A 21,804-nucleotide genomic window follows, 5' to 3' on the forward strand; every position below is an offset into this window, starting at 1 on the left:
TGATTATATGAGACAAAGTGAATGTACCCATTATAAGTGGAATTAGTGCTCCTTAACTATACCGTCCCTTTAACAATGTTTTTTCAGTGAATTTCATGGGTTTTGACCAGTCCACCCTAATTTGCTTCAAATTACTAATATCATACTTATCCCAATATATCAAAATCTTTCTCCGATTTAGAATGTTTTACCTTAAAACTCTGCCATTCCGCACCTTCGAGCTTAAGGGCTAGCTTCACTTTTTTCAGTGAATATATTACAGGGCCTCTGGTGGTGTCCCTGTAGATATGGTTAAATTGCTCTATCCATAGAAAGAGCACTTCTGGGTGGCTTATAACTCCCCCCCCTCAGAACGAATTCTCACAAAACTTTGCAAAAAATGTATATGACCTGTCAGATTGATCCTGCAAAATTTGGTGAGGTTTCGTCAAGAGGGGCAAAGTTAGACGCAATCGAAAAAAGATTTCACTCACATTTACAGCCCAAATTTGCGGCAGGAGTAGCATGCTTTTGTAAATTTGGTATAAATCCATCCAGTTTTTTTTTAAAAAATGGCATTAATTTAGGTAAAAGAAAATGTGTGATATCTGGGTTCGGTCCGCAGGCTTACTTCCCTGTTCAGTCTGTGGGTGGGCTTTGGATTGGCCCAGAGGACGACATGCTGCTGTCTGTGGACAACGGACACGCCCGATAATTGGTCAATAAAAAAACGTGAGGTGCGTTAGATTTTTGGAAATACCCGCCATGTTGGACTCACGGACAGCGCCCGTTGTCTGCGAACATTGCAATAAAAACATATGAAAAAACTCAACATTGCCCCTCTCAAACAATCTCTGGGGAGATGAGGGCTGATGAGGATGGGATAGGATATGGCCTTAAAAAGCCAAAAAAATGGTCATCTTTCTTCTCCGATGTCCGCAAACAGTCCGGGGCAGTCCTGTGATGTTAGATGTTCAGGGGCATCTATGCTTATTTGTGTATTACAGGATTGGTGAAAAGACGTTTTTGGATGGTTTATAACTTTGGCACCACTCAAGGAAGCTACATGAAATTTCAGGATCTCATTCTGGGGGCCTCATTATGGCGGCTCGAATGGGAATGGGGAATTGTTTTCAGAATGGGAACTTACCGGGCCCTCCAAGGTTGGAATGACCCGGTAAGTCCCAATTCTGAGAACCTGGACACGAGTTTAGATGGCTACCTGCAAATCATAAGGACCCCCTGGGCCTGAATGATCTTGAAAGATGTGGTGTTGTTTTGTCAAGAGGGAACAAAATTAGAGGGAGGTCCCAAAATATTGTAAAGGCTTATACATGTGGTGCCATTTGGCGAATGTGCACAAGAGCTTGCAAAAAGATTTTAGATCGATAAATAAATGTTTTTGCAAAGTTTGGTGGGATTTTGTCAAGAGGGTGCAAAATTGAAGGGGGTCTAAAATATTGTAAAGGCTTATAAATGTGGTGCTATCTGACGAATCTGCGCAAAGGTTTGCAAAAAGATTTTAAGTCTAGATATAAATGTTTTTGCAAAATATGGTGGGATTTTGTCACGAGGGGGCAAAATTAGAGGGTGGTCTCAACATGTATAGATGGCTTATAACTTTGTTGCTGTTTGACGACTGTGGACAAAGGTTTCAGAAAGATTAGAGACCCAACCTTGAATGCCTGTGCAAAGTCTGAATGGATTTTGTCAAGTGGAAGCCAAGTTATATGACTATTGTATGTATGTACATATTGACACTTTTGAACATGGGCACATTTCCAGCAAACTTGTGTAAGGAGCATTGACAAGTTCCTGAAAGCATGGTTTTGAAAATGTGACTGTGTTTTATTTTTTGACAAGTGTCATAATGTAGGTACCAAAAGTAGTGATATACATTTGGTGACTGAGGTATAGCCTGTGACCATGAGCAGTGGGCAGATTTTCCAGGTAATTGCATAAGTTCATGACCCAGACAATCTGGCTACTGGCCACGACCACGATGGACCACCAATGGGGATAAAATGGCTATGTTCACAAGGGGCCGGCTATGTGGTAATGGTTTTTGAAATTGGGTTAGGTTTGACAAGGAAAATAAAATGTGCTTGTGGTAATATGGTCAGAGGGTTCTCTCTTGGCCTTCTGCAGGTAGCCATGGAAAGGAAAGAAGGGCTCTGTACGGAGCCCCGTCTTCCCTTTCCATGGTGGCCATCCTGGAAAAGTATTTTCCTTCATACAGTGGAATGCCGCATGCATTCCGGTGTAGGAAGAAAAATCATTTTTTTTAGCACCCCGGGATTCCGCTTTGGCACGCTGGGGTGCGAATGGCCTTCATCCCTCATTGCAGGGGCTGGAATGGGGGATCACGGTCCAGAGCATTTGTTATCTGCCCTTGCTTCGCTTGGGCCGATAACTTGGGCTGCCGGGCCGTTATTCCCCATTCCAGTCCCTGGAATGGAGGATGAACACCACAGTATTAGCATAACACAAAATGCTGATGGAAATGTTGGACAATCTTATTTCATCTATGTACATCACTGAGAAATGTAAGGTCAGGTGGACAGGGGAAGATGTTGCCTGTGTGTTTCATCTAAGATAGGAGGCAGTGTTTCTCATGCTCCTTGATTACAGCTTCAAAAGCCTTTGAAATTGCTTGTCCCTTCAGAGTGGTGTGTTGCAGTATATACAGAGGACTGTTGTCTTCAAAAGATATGAATCAACAGCCACTTTTATTGCTTGCAAGGTAGCTGGTGGAATTATGTGTGACACAGAAGTAGGCTGTGTGGTTACAGTACTGGTTGAGAAAGATGAGGTGGAGGAAGACAGCCTACTACTGGCTAAGAAAGGAAGAGCCTTACTGAGAGCATTGCGGTGGTTGAATTGGGTGTGGTGGCGCATGGAGGTGGTCCCATAGGAGTACTGTCCAGGTAGTCTGTGGCTGAGTACAACGTTGCACTCAGTGCATTTCACTTTGGTAGCTTTAGCCTTTGGTACATTCCAAACAGTGGTAAAGAACTGCCATACCCCTGATTCTCTCTGGCTGTTAGAGATAGGCACTTCCTCTATCTCATCTTCTTGGTCCTCTTCATTGTCTTCGGAAGTACTGTGCTTTTTTTTTGTATAGGTCCTCCAGCTGGTAGTGGTGATGTTGATGGTGGCTCTTGGGGAGGATGGATAGCAAAAAGTAATGCCATTAAAAATAAATAGCAGTTTTTCTAACATTCCTCCAAGTATGTGCTGTGTACTAGATTGTTAATGGATAATGAGTAAGAATAGGTGTAGGAGCTGTGCAAGGGGAACATTTTGAGCTTGAAAGTTCCTAGATCAGTAGAAAGTACATTTCCGAACTGTCTGCGAAGCACAGAATTGTTCGCTAAGTGCAGATGCATTCGCGAGCACTTCATCATGCAGCGCGTGAGCTCATGGTCACATGACACTGTCCGGAAGGTCTGGACTGACGTCAGACATACGCGAATGTTGACAGATGCAAAAACAGTGGAAGAAGTTGCAAAATGTGTATAGAAGTGTTAGAAATTATTCTAGAAGGTGAAATGGCAGAGTTTTAAGGTGTAACATTGTAAATTGGACACAAATGTTGCTATATTGGAGTAAGTATGATATTAGTAGGTTTTAGGAAATTGGCATGCAGTGGTAAAAACCAATGAAATTCACTGAAAAAACATTGTTAAAGGGACGTTATGGTTACAAGTAAAACCAAAAAACCTGAGAAATTCACCAGATATGATAAGCTAAGCAACCACAACCTACGCCATCACTGTGCACTGGTAAAACTAACACCCAGGACATCAAAGACAACATCACAAATGTCATTGATGACATCACATATGAAATTAATTTTTATGAGATGTCCCTACAAGGGGTTGTGTTTATAATGTGGGTAACAAGATGTCAGGGGTGATCGGAGACCTATCATGAACTACTTAATCTATTAATGAATGTACTCATCTAAACAAAACATTATATTGTAGTGTTGTTGTTAATACAGGAACCTTATTATACATAAACATAGGCAGTGGCTGCAGCATGCACCATAGAAGTACAAAATGTATAATCTTGTCATTTTGGATAGTAAATAATGAATGTTACCTTATCAGAGTTTTGAGTAATGTTAAACATGTACTAACTAGCTAACAATTCAAGACATACTACACACTTGTGCTAGTACAAACAATAGATATGAAGACCCACATGCATACAATCAGAGGCACATACAGGGAAAACTAAAGTAAGGAAGAAAGAAACAGCATCACCAGAAATAGTTAATAACATTAAAGTATATCTTTATGTACACAAATAAATTGTGTTTGAGGCCTGCTTATTGTCCCATGTATGTGCACCATGAGCTGAGACCAAACTCTAAGGAAAGTAATTTAAGAACATATAAAAAGTTTAATGTGTAGATATATAGCTTCTTTTAAACTTTAGAAATTCTCATTGTCAGTAAAAACAAAAAACTGGCCTAATCATGTCAGTAAACAAATACAAGTGCCCAGATATGTGATTACATCAGTGATGTCATGAATGACATTTGTGATCTAATCTTTGATGTCCTGGGTGTTACTCTTAGCAGTTAACAGTGGTGGTGTGAGTTATGGTTGCTTAGCTTACCATAACTGGTGAATTTCTGAGGTTTTTCGATTTTACTTGTAACCATAATGTTCCTTTAACAAAGTGTTTTCATTGAATTTCACATGTTTTTATTAGTGCAACTTAACCATTTAACAAAGTTTTTTCAGTGAATAATTCGGTAGCGGCTGTGTTGTTATGGTTAAGTTGCTAAACTCATAGGGAGACCACTTTTTGGGCAGCTTATAACTTCGCTCCCCCTGGACGAATCTTCACCAAACTTTGCAAATAGAGTACATGCCCACTCTGAATTCTTTTAGCAGGTTTGGTGAGGTTTTGTGATGGGGGCAAAGTTACAGGGGGTCCAAACATTTTCTTTTTACATAGATTCAATGGGGTGCAGAGGCCATGTATCCAAGAGCCTGTCCATTGGCTGGAAGTAGTGTAATAGTATGTCAACTGAAGTGGGTAGTGCCTTAGGTGGCTGTGTTATGTTTGTGGGGGTATACGGTCATTTAGTGGAGTCCAAAGCCTCGACAGACCATACCATTGAAAAAAATGCATCGAAATAAAAACATCTAATGCATTTTATTAAATGGTGAAGGGTTTAGTTTAGTAAAAATGTGTTTTGATGTTTTAAAAAAAGGGGGTTGGGGAGAACCCCCCATTTAAAAAATAAATAAAATGCATTCGATGTTTTTTTTAGATGCTACTGTATTATGCTACTGTGGTTGTGGCCAGGGCCTAGAGTCTTGGGTGCATGGCTGGAGGCTCTAGGCCATGCACCCAAGACTCTAGGCCCTCGCCACAACCACCGCAGGATATTACAGCCATGCACTCACCATTTTGACAGTGTTATATGGATTGCATAGGAGGAAATGCACCCGAGAGTTTGTCCACTGGTTGTAACTAGTGTAATAGTATGTGTACAAAAGTGGACAGGGTGTATGGCAGGTGGCCTGTTGGACTTTCCTGAGAATATTGGGTATTTGATAGTCTATGCAGTGGGAGGTGATTGCGGCCAGTTACTGCAGTATTGGGTGCATGCACCCAAGAGTCCAAGAGTTTGCCCACTGGTTGAAGTACTGTAATAGTATGTCTAGAAAAGTGAACAGGGTCTTAGGTGACTGGCTTATTGGATTCAAGAGTGTGCTGACTGGCTGTATTTACTGGAATAGTATGTGTACAGAAGTGGACAGGGCCTCAGGTGGTTGGTTTATGGTTTATGTGTGTGGGTTGTGGCAGTGTAATTGTTGGGTGCATGCTTGTATTATGCTGTGGTGATTTTGATTAGCTACCAGACTCTTGGGTATATGGCTGGAGGCTGGAGGCCGTAGACCATGCACCCTAGACTCGAGGCCCTGGCAACAACCACTGCAGAATAATACAGTCATGCACACAACGTTTTGGCAGTGGCATATGGATTGCATAAATATGTGTATAGAATGCAATTTGCAGATTAGAAAGAAGCATGACACCAATAATTGTATTCTCACTGTATGTATTGTTGAGGCCCTGTGAATTTTTTTGCATGCACTGCAGAATAGTATTCAAGCGTCAATAGGAGATTTGCCTTCTGTGGTATGTGGAAATGTAGAAGAAAGTGATAAAAGAAAACATAACATGTTAAAGTAGGTGCTTCATAATGTCATATTGCATTGCATTGCAGACATCTGTGCACTTTGTGGACCCTCATAATTATGCTTCACCAGTTCTATGCTTTAAACAAGTGCACTGTGCAATGTGCTCAGTTCATATGTTTTTTTGCATAATCATTAGGTCTGTGGGGAAAATAAATCCATGCAGGATACATACATTTTTTGTTATGTGGAACACTCTGTTTCAGTGACGTGTGCACTGCTTACAGTAATGTTTAAGGTGCTGTATTGTTCGCACAGAGTGCACGGACAGTCATTAATCACCAGCCCAATTGCAGAGCCAATACTTTGAACGCAATGACTTACAACCACACGCACACTTAGAAAATAATGAGCACTTATACGGCTATTCATTCAAAGCTTGGAAGCAACAAGTGATAACACAGAAATAAATCACAGAAAAGACAGAGAATTCAAAAGAAAATACATCACCGTGGGCGTAACTGAATCCCTCATCTCGCCAGAAGCAGCTGGAAAACCCCGGTAACAGCCAGGCCGAGAGCACAACAGCCCACAGGTATGCCAGACAAAGGCGTCCCCCTTCTGACTGAGTACTTGTCCCGTCTGTCCATTGAGGTGTTCCGCATATATGCACTCCTCTAAAAGGGGTGGTAATTTCTCGAACTTTCTGGCAATGCACTTGCGCATTGATGGGTAACCGTTGGTTGCCAGCTGGGTCAACCGACAGTAACCTCAAGGAGCAAAGCGCTTCCCTCTCCTAAGAACAAACGCCACAGAAAACAGTCCCATAACTCATAGCAAGACATAAATAACCAGCTTTCCCAGCAGAATGTCCTTGACTGCATACCAGGTTTGGAAAGCATGTTTTCTTCAGCAAAGTAATTTCAGCTCTCAGCAAAGTAAGTACAGCTTTTCACTGAGGCATGGAGTAAATATCCATTATGGCTCTGAGTGCCCCCAGAATACACTGCGCACCAGCGCCATGTTTTAGCTCAAGCATAACAATTCCACCCATGGATATTTATCTTCCATAGCCCAGTTGCAGAGGAGCCGGTCTCTGAAACCGACAAAATATTAAAACTAAGTTGGGAATGCATTGAATACAACAACAAGCTATTATGATAGCTAATATAATGCAAATACAAGCAAAAGCATAACGCAGTGTACCCCCAATATCAGGAATCCATGAAAATTACCAATCCCACCAATTCCCAGTATGATCTTGGGACACTTGAGAAATGAGATCCCTCAAACCTCTAATATGACTTTCAATGGATCGTGAATGGTCACTTAGATTGAAACAACACATACCTTCAACTGCGTTACAACCTAATGACCTTTTGCCTCGAGATATCGCTGGGTGTAGTCCTAATCGAGTTAAGGCACATGGACCTGGAAATGTTAGCTGGAATATAAGTGTATGTGATGTTGCCACATGAAAAGAGCCATCCTGTTGGATGTTTCACATGATTCAGATGACTGGCAGCTATCACTGTATGATTACAAGACATAGGGCGTGATCACAACCTCGGCGGTAACGCTAAAGCTATTAGCGCGGGGGCTATTAGCGCGACCGCCATTTCCCCTGGCACTAATAGCGCGGGATCACGACCTGGGGGGACTTGGAAGTCCCCATTCCCCATTGAGCCCATTCGGGAATGCCCCATTCCCCATTGGGCTCAATGGGGAAAATTCGCACTCTTACCGCCAGCGGATTTCCCACCGGCGGTAATAGCGCGAATTTTCAGCAGATTTCCCCCCAGCCAAGAGCTGGGGCAAAATCTGCCAAAGCCCTGATTCGGCAGACCCTTAAATCCGGCGGTAATAGCGCTACCGCCGGATTTAAAGGTTACTACCGAGGTCGTGATCAGGCCCATAGTGTTATTTACACTGGTACATGTGCGTGGAACTCGTGAACACAATCGTTTCTCGAACACAGTTTGATTTTGCTGTTTGGTTAAATTGAACTGTTGGCATTTGCCAAATTCTTTTGCATTGCATGTCATAAGGTAACACACCTCGCCTTGAGTTATATTATAGGTTATAATATGTGTCAAGTTTCTCCATTTGCGATCTGTTTCCTGGCAAAACATGCAGTACTCATAGACGGAAAAGGATTGCCTGATATGGGAATCTTGAACCAAAGAATCATTGTGCGTGACGCCGAAAATATGCTTTAGAACCGGAACTGGCATCGGCAATGCTACTACGCACGTAGTCAGTAAGGCTTCAGCATTGGGCACATTAGTAAGGCAAAAGTGCGTAATGTTGAGCACCTGTTGTGCCAGGTATGTCCACATATTCTCCGTTTGGGTGATCATTGGAGAATATTTTCGCCGTCCTGAAGATGCCTCTCGCATAACTGCCATCAATGTTGTTTTCACTTGCGCCTGACGTGTTTGCCGCATTTCACAAATCATGTCTTCGGTCTGGCTGGCTTTTCCGCATAGGGCTGCTTTTGGACATCATTACTCATCATTATCAGTTTCTCCTTGATCGTTGGCACAGATGTGACATTTTGCATTGGTAGCAGCATGCCGTTTGACTCTCCCGAACGGAGTCCATTTAGTCCCACAATTACACCAGCCAGACACAGGATCACCAAGGCAAACCCAGAAAAGAGATATCAGTGTTGTAAATCGCTCTCTTAGGTAACATTTGTCTGCGGGCACATATTGCCATTTCTTTCTACCGGGCTCCATCACTAAAACTACTTGGTCTTTGCCTGATGCAATGACATCTGCGGGTACTGGTGGGCCACTTGGCCTTTCCACCCACACCTTCGCACCCGGTACCATACTGTCTGAAGAGCCAAAACCACGATCCCCACGGGTAGTTAACACTGTAGAGGCTCCCCCTTCTTAATCATAGACAAATTAACGGGGATAATAATTAGTTGGGCCACCCGATCGCCCTTGTGGATCGGTAACAATTGGTCCCCACTATTCATCAGGATGACTTTGATCTCGCCTTGGTAATCGGCATCAATGACCCCTCCCAACACTTGAACTCCCTTCAATGCTAGGCCAGATCTAGGGGCAATCCATCCCATATGCTTTGGGGGAATGTGTACTCCAATCCCTGTTTCAATTACAACAATCCCTCTTGGGTCTAATCTGATTTCCTCATGGGAATGCAAGTCTACCCCTGCTGACTCTGGAGTCGCCCGAAAGGGAGCTAAATAACCCGGGGTAATTTCCCAGTACATTAGGGTTTCTCTGACTGAGTTGGGTTGAATCTGTAAAGCAGGAGTCATTAGCCGAATCAAAGGAGTTTCATGCTCATTCACAGGCCTTTTGTTTAGCACTTGCACCGCATCAAACGCATGATCACGCCAGCCTGCCAAATTGCCATCTCCAGATTTGCGCAGCTGTTCTTTCAACAAACCATTCATTCGTTTGTTCAATCATTCCTGAAGCAGTAGGGTAATAAGGCACATGGTAGAGCCATTCAATGCTCTTTTCCTGACAATATTCCTGAAACAATTTGCCTTTGAAGTGTGACCCATTGTCACTTTGTATCTGCAAAGGCACTCCGTAATGCAATATGATCTGATCTAACAACCTAATGGTGTTCAGTTGTGTGGCACGCTTGCACGGCAAAACCATCATGTATCCTGAGTATGTATCCACAATAGTGCATGCATACTGACAACCTTTACTAATTGGCAGGGGACCAATATAATCAAACAGCCAAATTTGACCTGGTAATTTTCCTCTTCGCAATGTACCCCGAACAATCTGAGGGATAGATCCTCCACCAAACCCCCCACCACCCTGGATGACTCTGTGCCATCTTCCTCCGTCGGACTGCCCCTCTGCTGCCGAGGAGTCCAACTCCGACCTCCGCCTCTTGGACCTTCCTTCGGAAGCTGCGGCCTGGGACGCGGCACCGGACTCCTCACTCCCCGACAAGATGACATCCTGGGAGGGGAGCCGGGCCTTGCATCTCGGACGGTGGGATGATCCCTGCCGCTGTGCTCCACAGCACCCTCTCCGCCCTCTTCTTCAGTTGACGCTGCAGACAGTGAGAGATAAAACACAGGCATCAGGGCACTGTACAATGGGCTGATACAAACATGACAGTTGCACATGAGTGGCATTCTTTAACTACAGACACGGCATCACACTCCACGACACACATGTCATTTTAACTCACACACATGAACATTTCAACAGCAATATTGCACCAGGCAACACCATCCATACACATACAACAGCATGAACAGCCAAAGGTGAGCCTGACATCACATTAAACACAAGGAGTGCACTAGACATGCACACACGCCACCACACTTACATGCATGTCTACATCTCCTCCAACTGTTGCAGTGATGAGATCGTCATACATGTCACATCTGCCATTCATCCTTCTACATATCAGTGTCACGTGCATCCATGTTGCATCACAGTTGCACACTTGTCAGATACACATACATGCACATGTACACAGTGCAGATGCATGCATTATGAACCACCATCCATATCACAACCATGCCAATGTACATACACAGAAATTCAAACATGTGTGCTCCCACACCTGCATTTGCCCAGCATGCCTACCAACACATACACCATCAATGTGTCTCACAACTGAGAGGACTGACATGTGGCAGCCTCACGCCCATGTTCATACACATCCCTACATGGCCCTACATAAACACATGTGCAACCTGCACACTACTGGCACACCACGACACGCACAGCATACTATCAACATGCATGTACACTTACCGCTCGACTCCAGACGGGTCTGCCTCTCAAGGATCTGGACGTAGAGTGCTGGGCATATTCTTTCCAGGACCCGCATTTGATGGTTCGACAGCTGGCCCCGACGCCCCTTGGCATCCGCTGCCTTAGCGAGGCGCTGGGCCTTGTTGAGGGTCCTGGACCTGAAGTCCTCCCAGTGCTTCTTGACATGATGTAAGTCGCGGACTGCCACCCCCTCCGCGTTGATGGCAGCCACGATGTCCATCCAGATCCTGGTCCGTCCTTCATTGTCGGCGCGTGAACTTCCAAAGAGGGCATCATACTGGCCCAGGACTTGCTCCACCAGAACACCAACTTCGGTGGCAGTGAAGCTGGTGGCCCTCTGCCTCTCTGGCTGGGGGTTGCCAGTGCTGCCAGATGGTGTTGTGCCGGACATGGCAACCCCAGAGGCCGGAGTGGGTGGGCAACTGGGTCCTGGGGCTGGGCTGTGGAGCGATGGAAATCCAGTCGGGAGTCTTCGGTTCCAGCAGGGGTGGTCACAGCAACTACACCCCTGGCTGACGTGCAGGCAGAAAATGGCAGGGTACGTGGGCAGCAGGCAGTCAGGCAGCAGCAGATGGCAGGTGGGAGCTTGCTCGGGGCTGTCGGGGGCAGTAATTCGACCTTCTGGGCAGGAGCGTGGTCTTCCGTGTGTTTTCGCGTGGCCAGCTCGATACGGAGTGATTTGGCACATGAAAAAATTGCACGTCAGCGTGTAATTCGAGGAAAGGGCCTTAGCGCGTAAGTACGTCAGCACACGCACGCGATTCCATTTTACCAAAGGCCTTTAGCGCGTAAGTTACATTACGCGCGCTGGCGTTTCCCTCATAGCACGTGATGACAGAGCACACGTGGAAAAACTGCACGTCGGAGTGTCATCGCATGTAATTGGAGGAAAGTGCCCGTGTACACGCGTTTCTGACGTGTACGTGTGGGCCGGTTTAAAAGCTACGTGTAGGACGCCATTTCCTTGTACGTGCTTTTCGTGGAGAGCGAGTGGGTGAAATCTGTACTTCTTGGCGGTTCACACGCGATTACTTCACAGCGTTTCTAGTTCGTACTCCCTGTTACATCTGACAGCTCTTTTCTGAATTTTTGTTGGGCCTGTTTCCTCAAACAGAGTTCACTTCTCCTTTTGTCCTGTCTCCTCAGACAGCGTACAATTCTTCTTTTGGCGGGGGTGTTGCGCATATTTTTCACGTTCTTTTTCCAGGCAGACGGTGAGTTCCACACGTACTTAGCAACTGTGCTTGCCCCGTGTGTCGCGTTCCCCTTCAGAGGTCATTGTAGGCTGCGTGTAGTACCCGTACACTGATTTTTGTGTTTCTGGGTGCCACAGCGTAGTGCGGGTTCTTTTTTTCACGCACGTGGTCTATGAGGGGTTGCGTGCACGTTAATTTTTGATGTTGGGTTGCATGTGCGTTGCGTGACGCGTCATCTTCCCCCAGGGGTCACAGAGAGCCTTGTTAGAGCACTAGGGTACGAATTCCATCTGGTATCCTACTCCTTTGACCCCCAATTGCCCAGGACAATAGTTTACTGCAACTCCCATACGCACAACAACATCAGTGCCATGGTTGGGAGGCGACCAAGCGTTAAGGGAGGCAAAGGTGGCCGACCTTCAAAAGGTGGGCGTGGTGGGTGCGGTAGGGGACATGGCCAGGATTTGCAGGGTGCCTCTATACCCCCATTTGTGGAGGAACAATCAGGGACACCCATGCCCCCCCCCATGGTTGAGGGAAATGTGGCTGACACCATCCCAGCTCAGCCCCTGTTGGACCAGCCCATTGTGGCACCTGACCTGGCACAGGATGACTCCCTGGCTGACTTCCAGGTCAGCAAGTCTAGGCCACGTGTGGTGGTGAAAGTCGTTGTCACCAAGCCACATGGATCTGGGGCAGCTATGTCATCTGCTGCCCCAAGTATGCAGGGTGGGGAGGCTGCAGGGGCAGCTGCAACTCCATCCGCCCCAGCTCTGACTCTCCCAGCCAGGACAGTGTCAGTCCCGGTCCATCAAACTGACGTTCCCCCTGCCAACATTACCCTGCAACCAATGCCTGCATCAAGACCTATGGTCATTGTGCATTCCCACACTCCTACTACCCAGTCCACTGGTGATTCTGCCCCTACTGACCAGAGCGGCGTAAGCCACTCTGGCTCTGCTCCACCTTAAAGAAGAGGAAGAAGGGTGCTCTGGCACGACAAGCTGAGACCCCAGACACTGCTACACACTCTGGTACCTCAAGGGAGCCTTGCTTTAATGATCCGGAACTTGATGCACTTGTGGCCTATGTGTCGTCACATAGCCACGAAATGCTGGTGACTGCAGGGTGCAAGACCACACCTGGTCAACGTAAGGCACACTGGCAGACCATCGCCGACTGCATAAGTGCCCTTGGATTTGTGAGGCCACAGCTGATGATTTCTACAAGCGGTGGAATGACCTGAAACGCAGAGCAAAGAACAAGCTGGCCTCAAATTATGCTGCTACTCTGGTGACTGGAAGTGGGTCACCACAAGAGGACAGCAAACTCACTGAACATGAGTCTGTTGCTGGGGCCTTCGTCACAGAGGAACAGATCCAAGGTGTGGGAGGACTACCTGATTATGATGCATTGTCCCGTGAGTGCCCATGCATGCGTGTGTAATGCATGTGTATGTTGTTTGAGTGACAGGTTCTGATTGAGTGCCAGGTGAGGGTGTGTGTGCCTGAGTGGTATGGGTCCCCCATGTGCTTCATCCAAAACATTCAGCGGGCTTGGATTTGGGTGTGACAGTATCCCTTCTGCCCACAGTAGTAATTTAGCGCAACATTATGGCAGTTGCCCTTGAAGGGGCATTTTGCAACAACATTGTTTGTATTTTTCAATGTTCGTTCAGGCTGATTGTTTCAATTCTCCCACTTTTGCTACGCATTCCTCAGCCCTATTGTCACATTTGTGACATCCTTCTGTAATTGATGAACCCCACATTGGCCCACATGTGTTACCTTGTTAGGTGAATGATTTGACCATTCAGGCTGATTGAATATTGGCCTGATCACATACATTTTTTGGGGCCTGTTTGAATGTGGAACATGATAGTTGTTTCCTGTCATGTTGAAGTGCACAACCATTGATGTGTACATCGGCCTGCAATCACTGTATCTTTGTACACTGGATGTGTTGCAGTGTGTGGGACATGCCTATTTTGTCACACTATGTAGCATTTTTCATCTCATCATGTCCATCTCACATGGATGGCTGACGGATGTACTTGTGGAATGTACCATGGCTATGGTACATGCCATCTGTGTGATGGCATGTGTCATGTATGTGTATTGGACATGCCACTCACAGGCCAATGTGTGATGGCAGTGCTACCCAGCATACAGCAAATGTGTTGCTCTTCCATCTTGGTGTCATCAGTGTCTGCCTTTTGCCTCCCCTTCCAACTCAGTGACAGTGCATGCATGGGAGGGTTATAGTCATGTGGGACATGTGTAAATCATGTACTGGTTCTGTAGCTTGTCAGGCCTATTTGTGCGCTATGGTGCTAATGCCTGTTTTCATTTTTTGTCTTCATGTTTTTGCAAGGGATGGCGCAAATGATGCTGTTGAGGTTGAGGAGATGGTGCAGGCCCAGAAGGGATCTCAGGCACAACCGGGTACCAGTGGGGGACGACGTGTGGTGGTGGGTGAGAACCCAATCTTGCTGCAGACCATTCTGTACAGGGGTGCCTCTGGGTGCACCTCCCCAGGCCTCTATTCAGGTGCTGATTCGGATGATGAGACCTATGTGCCATCACAGGTAAGTGTTTCTGGCAGGGTTTCTGTTCTGTCCAACCCACCTGCACCAGGGGTAGAACCCTCTATGGGGATGTCAGTGTTGGTAAGTCCGCCTTTCGCGGTTACGGATGCAGGGTCACACACCACAACATCTGATCCCGTTCCTGGGCCAGCAGATCAGAGGGGGAATGCAGTCCTGCAGCCTCAGGCAGTGCCGGCACAGCAAGGCGCCGATCGCCTTGCCCCAAACAGGTGTGGTTCCCACCAACGCGGTGGTCGTACGCCACCAGGCAATACCGCATGGGAACAATCCATATACGGTATGGAAACCCAACAGGCAGCATCAGTTGAGATGATGGCTCAGCCAATGGAGAGGGTGGCCACTTTCATTGTCCCCCCTGAAAGGCAGATGGAGCAACTACAGCAGGCAACAGACTCAATTTGCCAATCACACAGGGAGGACATGTTGGCGTCCAACAGGGACAGACGGGCGGCACTGGAGACTCTACGCCAATCGATATCAATAGAGTCCCAGGGCCACATGGAAGCCCTGAGGGTAGAACTCCATCACCTCAGGGAGACTCTTGTTGCCCTTGAGGCTTCCACTAATTTGAGGACAGAACAGCAACTGGAGTGGCTCACACGTTCACTCTCAGCTGAGATGCAGGCAACTCGGGAGGAGATCCGGGCATCACGTCAGGTGGTGCATGGGGATCTCTGCACTATAATCCTCCAGAACGAGACCTTCCACACCCACATGCTTGCTGCCATGGAGGACCATACCAGGGCATTGTGTGGGCTGCCTCCCATAGCACCACCACCTCCTGTGGCAGCAGCAGAGGGTGATGAGAGCGACAGCAGCAGTTTTCCCACATTGGCATAGCCGTGCAGGCCATGAGCCCATGGAGGTGTTTTTTTTTTCCCAACATCCACACAGGTGGCTGTTGGTGCGCACCCTGTCCTCGGACCTCCTCGGTGCCCCCCCGGCTTCCACATGGCCATTTTTGATTTTAGATTTTAGATTTTTGATTTTTTTTTTTACAGTGTGTTGCCTTGTGTGGCTCCCGTGGGCATCCACTGTATTCCGGCTGGGCACATGCAGGCTTGTCCTGAGTTTGGGTTAGATGCTTGGGTTCGTGAGACACACACCCCTCCTGCTTCCCGTTTCCATGGGCTTGCAAAGGGTGTGCCCAAGTGACAGTGACTTACACAGTGACGTTGGACTCCCATGAGCTGTGTGGGCAGTCTGTAGTCAATATTGTGTATACATTCATAGTGGATATTGTTGTTGTATTGTACACTGCATGGTGTATTGATATGTGCTTGTGCATCCGTGTCTTCCTCCTAATTTGCAGGTTCATTCCTCATGTCTTCACAAGGCAATCTACTTTGGAGATGGAGTTCATGTTGTAAGCAGTGCAGTTACACATTTGCGTGGCAGCAGTACTGTACAGTTGGAAGTGGTCGATGTGCTGGCATAAACAGGTTGTGAGACTACCACTACTTTAACTTGGTACTGTCATATTTATGCTATGTTTGAAGTTGTGTAGCTGCATTGTATTGTTGGTAATTATTTGGTGATGTGTGTTGTTAGTTTTACATTACTGGGAGCATTTTGTGTGTGGGCAGTTTCCATTAGGGACACTGTACTTTGACACTCGTGTCATGTTTTGGGGATTGCTTTGTTTGCTCTCACATAGCATGACATGCCATGGTGTGTTGGGTGGTGGTGCTGGGGAGAGGTTGGGTGACATGGCACTGTTGTTGTCATGTTGTATTTTGCCCTTTGCAAGGAGGTAATGAATTTAGCAGCATAGAAGTGTGTCTTCTGATGACACAGCATTGGTGGTGTTTGTTTAGGTAGGGATGCACACAAGGTAACACTTCCAGGTGACCAATCTCAGGCTGGTATGTTTGTTACAGTTGACTGTCCCTTATGTCATCGTCATTGATGGTCAGATGGTATGTGCCAGGGCTGTGTGCACTCCACAGGGGTGTGATTTTAGGTGAAGTAATTAGTCACCAGCTGCGTACGGGCTGCCTCATCCGTGCCCTTTCCCCTCCCATGCACAGCGGGCATGCATGTGGTTGGGGATGTGGGGGCACCACCATGTCCACGGGCAGGCCCCGGAGTGTTGCAACATTGTGCAGGACACATGCTGCCACTATGATCCTGCACACTACTGGGGGAGCGTATAACAGCTGCCCGCCAGAACGGTCAAGGGAGCAAAAGCGTGACTTGAGCACTCCGAATGTGCGCTCCACTATGCCCTGGGCGGCAATTTGGGCTGTGTTGTATCTTACCTCGGGTGGCGTGGTGGGGTTCCGAATTGGCGTCATCATGTGGGTGCTCAGAGGGTAGGCACTGTCCCCTGGGGAGGTGGTGATGGGTATCATTAGTGGGGTTGTGACATTGCTCTGTATCTGACATGCATGCATGTGCTGTGGCATTTATACTCACCGAGCAGCCATGTATGGCCATGCTGACCAGCTTCTAGGTCCCGGTTTAGGGTTGACATTCTGTAAATGAAACTGTCGTGGGTGGACCCTGGATAGTTGGCATATACTGAGGTGATGATTCCCTTGGCATCACATACTACCTGCACGTTGATGGAATGCCAGTGCTTGCAGTTTCTGTAGATGTGCTCAGATGCCCGGGGGGGACGTAGAGCCACATGGGTGCAATCAATGGCACCTAGCACTTTGGCGAATTGTGCCACCCCGTAAAAATCCTGGACGGCAGCCTGCCTTTCTGCAGGTGTTCTGGGCAGGTATAAGTGCCTGCGGACTGATGGGCGTGCAGTCATGATGGCCAAGACCTGGTGTAGGCATTGTGACTGCGTGGCCTGTGACACCCCCCCACTATAGCAGTTGTCCGCTGAAATGATCCAGTGGCCAAGAAGTGCAGTACATTGAGGACCTTATGCAGGGAGCTGAGTGCTTGGGGGCACAGAGTGGGTGATGTGAGGTCATCCTCCCACTCACTGACCAGGTTGAGTATTATGTGAGGTGGAAACCTGTACCTCTCATACACCTGGTCATCAGGCATCCCAAAAAGGCTGGTTCTGGGTGTAAAAATTCTGGGCCTGACTATCCTCCTCCTCCTCCTGTGGTATCCCACGACCACTGCTGCTAGGAACGGTATATTCATCCTGGCGTCTGAGTTTGTTTGTTGTTTGCGCGCACTTTTATGCTGTACGGGTTCACGTATGCCTGCTTTCTGCTGGCATACGTGTTTCCTGATTAGCGCGTCTTTTTTGGCACACGCCTTAGCCCCGTTGGATTCCATGAATTCGTGTTTTGAACGTGCGTGTGGGCGTTCTGCGCATTTTCCTCCGGTACTTCCCCCGTGACGCCCACATTTTCACAAGTTGTTCCCCATTCCGCGTGTCACGCCCCCTGTTCCTCCTACTTTTGTTGTGTGCGTCGCGCTATGTGCAATTTTGCTGTGCACGTAGCGCACGCTGGTTGGAAACGTGTGCGCCACGCAGAATTTTGGAGCACATCCTGGGATTTCCACGTGCACGGACTTCCATGAATCTCTGTACGCGGGTTTCGCTGCGATTTTCGCACTGGCACTGCGATTCGCATGCTTTCGCACGCTTGCGCCGAAAATTTCAGCGCACATTAATTCCATGAATCGGCCTCTGTATTTATAGCTATGTTTTTGCTTTCTAGTAATTGCGGTAAGTACATCAGAAATTCTTGTGGATCTTCTTGTGTGTTTATAATGAATCTCACCATTCCCGCACAGTAGTCCAATTCCTGTCTGTATTCCTGAGACACTATAAGTGTTCTCAAGATTTTTGTTATATTTCTGTGAAGGAGTAGACTTTGCAAACACAACTGGTCTGTGCCGTTAAAGTAAATGTTTTCAACACTTGGTAGCAATTGGAATAGAACATTGATTGCTACATTTGCATAGCAGTTTACACCAGCTGTATTGGAAAATTTGATGGACCAGACAGTTCTGTGTCTGACTCATTTGATGGAAGTCTATGTGGTTTCTTTGAAGAGGTAGTTTTATTTGTTTCTGCATTTGTGCATGCATTTGCCTTTTCAGTACATCCTTCTGTGGTTGTGATAATTGATGGAATACCAGCTGTTTTCAATTTCTTTGGTGGCACTGTTGGGAGATCGTGTATAAATTGTGTTTGCTCTAGTTTTCTTTTACAAAGTTTGACTTTTTGAGGAACAAGGTACATGTTGAAATAGGGTGTGTAGAGTGCACATAGTCTGTTGTACTCTTCGATGCAAGGAATGTCAGGTTTGACTTTACTTGCATCAACATTGACTAGAAATAGTCCTTCAAGTGTACATAGGCGTGACAGTGCTACGTAACGCATGCCTTCTTTAAAGAATGTGCTGCCAATTTCAATCAGTGGTTGATCTAGGGTAGACCTTGTGATTCATGAATAGTGACTGCATATGCTAGAGACAGAGAAAACTGTTCTCTGCGTAGATACATGTCTTTGAAAAGAAGGAATTGGGCTGTTGAGCGTGCTATCCTTTTCACTTCTGAAAGTTTGTGAAACTGAATATTGACAAACTGAATGCTGTTGTTACGTGGGTATGTATGCAAGCCAACAACTGTACCAAGTGCTTCATTAACTAAACCTTGTTCAACGTCAAAGTTACCCTTCAGTATTACTCTACAATTTAAACACAATGTTAAGGTTTTCTCCAAACCAGCTGTGTTAGAGATAGAGTTCTCTAAGATATTTAGTCGTGCTGTGGCTTGTTGACACACAGGTACTGTCATACCGTGCACGTCCAGTTTGTCTGTGGAGTAAATTAGTGGTTGCATTTCTTTTTTCAACATTGTTTCACTGAATTGTGCACAGCTTGCTAGGGTAGGCATTAATGACAAACAGTTTACATTTTTCTGTGCTAATTGTCTCATGACATCAGTAGGACATGTGTTATGCCCGTACAAGTGATGGATATGTCTGCTATTTAAGACAGAGTATGCTTCCTAAGAAAGCACACCAATGCAAATGCTTTTTCAAAATGTTGGAATAGGTGAGGTCTGCAGACTGACGCATGTTTTCAGTTAGTTCTCTGTATTGGAAATGTTGCCAGAGATTTACATTTCTTATTCTGCCAAGTGTCTCACGGTATAGTTTGTGTGCTAAGGTTTTAAATATAGGTTCACCTTTTACTGTTGTTAATTGAAGAAGATCTCTGAAAACAATAATGTGTTTTCCTCCAAAGAGTTCTTCGTAGTCTGTTTTAAGGACCTCTTGCAATCTGAGCTGAATTAAAACCCAACATTAGGTTGGAGACCATGCTCACCTCATCTATTAGGAGCATTTTCATTTGTTTCAAAACTCTGCGTAGTTCCATAGCAGCTTCTGCTGAAAGATTGTAGTAATCTAATTTGTTTTGGTGCTCTACTGGGAGGAGTAGCAATCAGTGTAAAGTAACACCACCTAGGTTGTAGGCAGCTGAACCTGTGGGGGCAGTTACAACAGCTGAAAGTGTGTTGTTTGTCAATTTTGTTGGAGGAACTTGCTGATAATTTATATCAACAATGTTTTGCCTGGACCAACTTGACCACTTACATAAAGGAGTCAAGGTTTATAGTTTTGACAGGTACACATTTTAGTTTTGCGCTACACACCATGTTCAATTTCTTTAGTTACTTCTATGAAAATGCTAAGCAGCCCATTGTTCAGTTGTTATTTCAGTAGAGCAAAGATTTCTTTAGATTGCTCATACTGACACATGGCGTTTTCTGCTTCAGTCATGGCTAATTCTGCCTCATGTGCCCATGGATGGCTGTCCAAGTGGTTCTTGGCTTCCTGTAAGAGAAGGTTGACTGCTCTCAGGAGTGTCTACATTTAGTTGTGCTTGAATGTCTTCTTCTTGTTGGCGTTCCTTGTCCTGCATGTTTTTGTACTGTGCAAAGTTTTTATCTGTTATAGTGCTTTCAGTTGCATTGAAAGCATCTTCATAGGAGATATGGGTGTCCAATAAATCTTCTTTTCTCCATGGTTTAAAAAGTTGCAGTAGGGACATGTAGTACAGTTCTCTATGTTGAGAGGTTTTTAATGACAGCTTCATATGATTAATAAGGCTGCATTTTGTAAGTTTAACCAGGCTGCCCTCACAACATTTGGCTGTGTATTTACCTTTTTTCTTACCTGGTTTAATATTATTTTTCTATGAGAAGTTTTGGGCTATGTGGTATAGACAAGCAGTACTCCTGTTTGGGTAGTATGTGTCCAATAGGTTATTTTTCAAAATGTCCTAGCTGTTGGGATCATTTTTGGCTATTGTTTTCATGTATTGGTACGATTTGAGAACAATTTTTCTGGATGCAGCAGGACCCAGGCTTAGCCAAACTATGTGTTCAGATTTGCCATACAAGGCAGTGCCAGTTAAATGGTCGGCAGCTTTGTAGAAGCCACATTCTCTATGGGAGAGCATTTTTATGACAAACCTGTACAATTTTTGTGACAGTGTTTTGTCAGATGATATGTCAGAGGTCTTTCAGTTCTGTTTTCTCTGCTTTGGTTAAGTAGGCTGTGACATACCGTGCAAGTGCAGTGGAATTGTCTGCAATGTACTGCATATCTATGTTTGCATTCCATAGGAGGGCATTGATGTACTTTGATGCTTCAGTTCTTTTTATGTAGTATGTGTTCTTTGGCGATTTACCTTTCACACTGTGTCTAATAGAAGACATGAAGTTGTTTGCTTGTCCTTTTCTGAAACACGTCTAGTGCAACCGAAGCAGCATTTGGTGTAGTATTTTCCTTTCATTTTATATTTGTGCCACACTTGTGTCTTTGGAACTGCACCATTTTTGCATGTAGGTCACTATGTATACTTTCTGAAGGGATTTTGCACGTGATATATTTATGAATGAACTGCAAAACAGTGGCATCACTGTCCTGATCAAAATTAGGAGCATTTTTAATCCACAAAAGCATGTGGATGTGTGGTGCTCCTCTGGCTTGATTATTCTTTTCTCCAAAAGAAGTGTTCCACTTCTCGAAGGGGAGGAATGTTTTTTTTACAAATGAAGTGTAGCATGGCATTAACACGATGATGGAAGTACCATGACACATTTACAGGGTCAAGAGAGGAGAGTTCTCC

This window comes from Ambystoma mexicanum, chromosome 4p (genome assembly GCF_040938575.1).
Source record: "Ambystoma mexicanum isolate Mex_15411 chromosome 4p, UKY_AmexF1_1, whole genome shotgun sequence".
NCBI classification, from domain to species: domain Eukaryota; kingdom Metazoa; phylum Chordata; class Amphibia; order Caudata; family Ambystomatidae; genus Ambystoma; species Ambystoma mexicanum.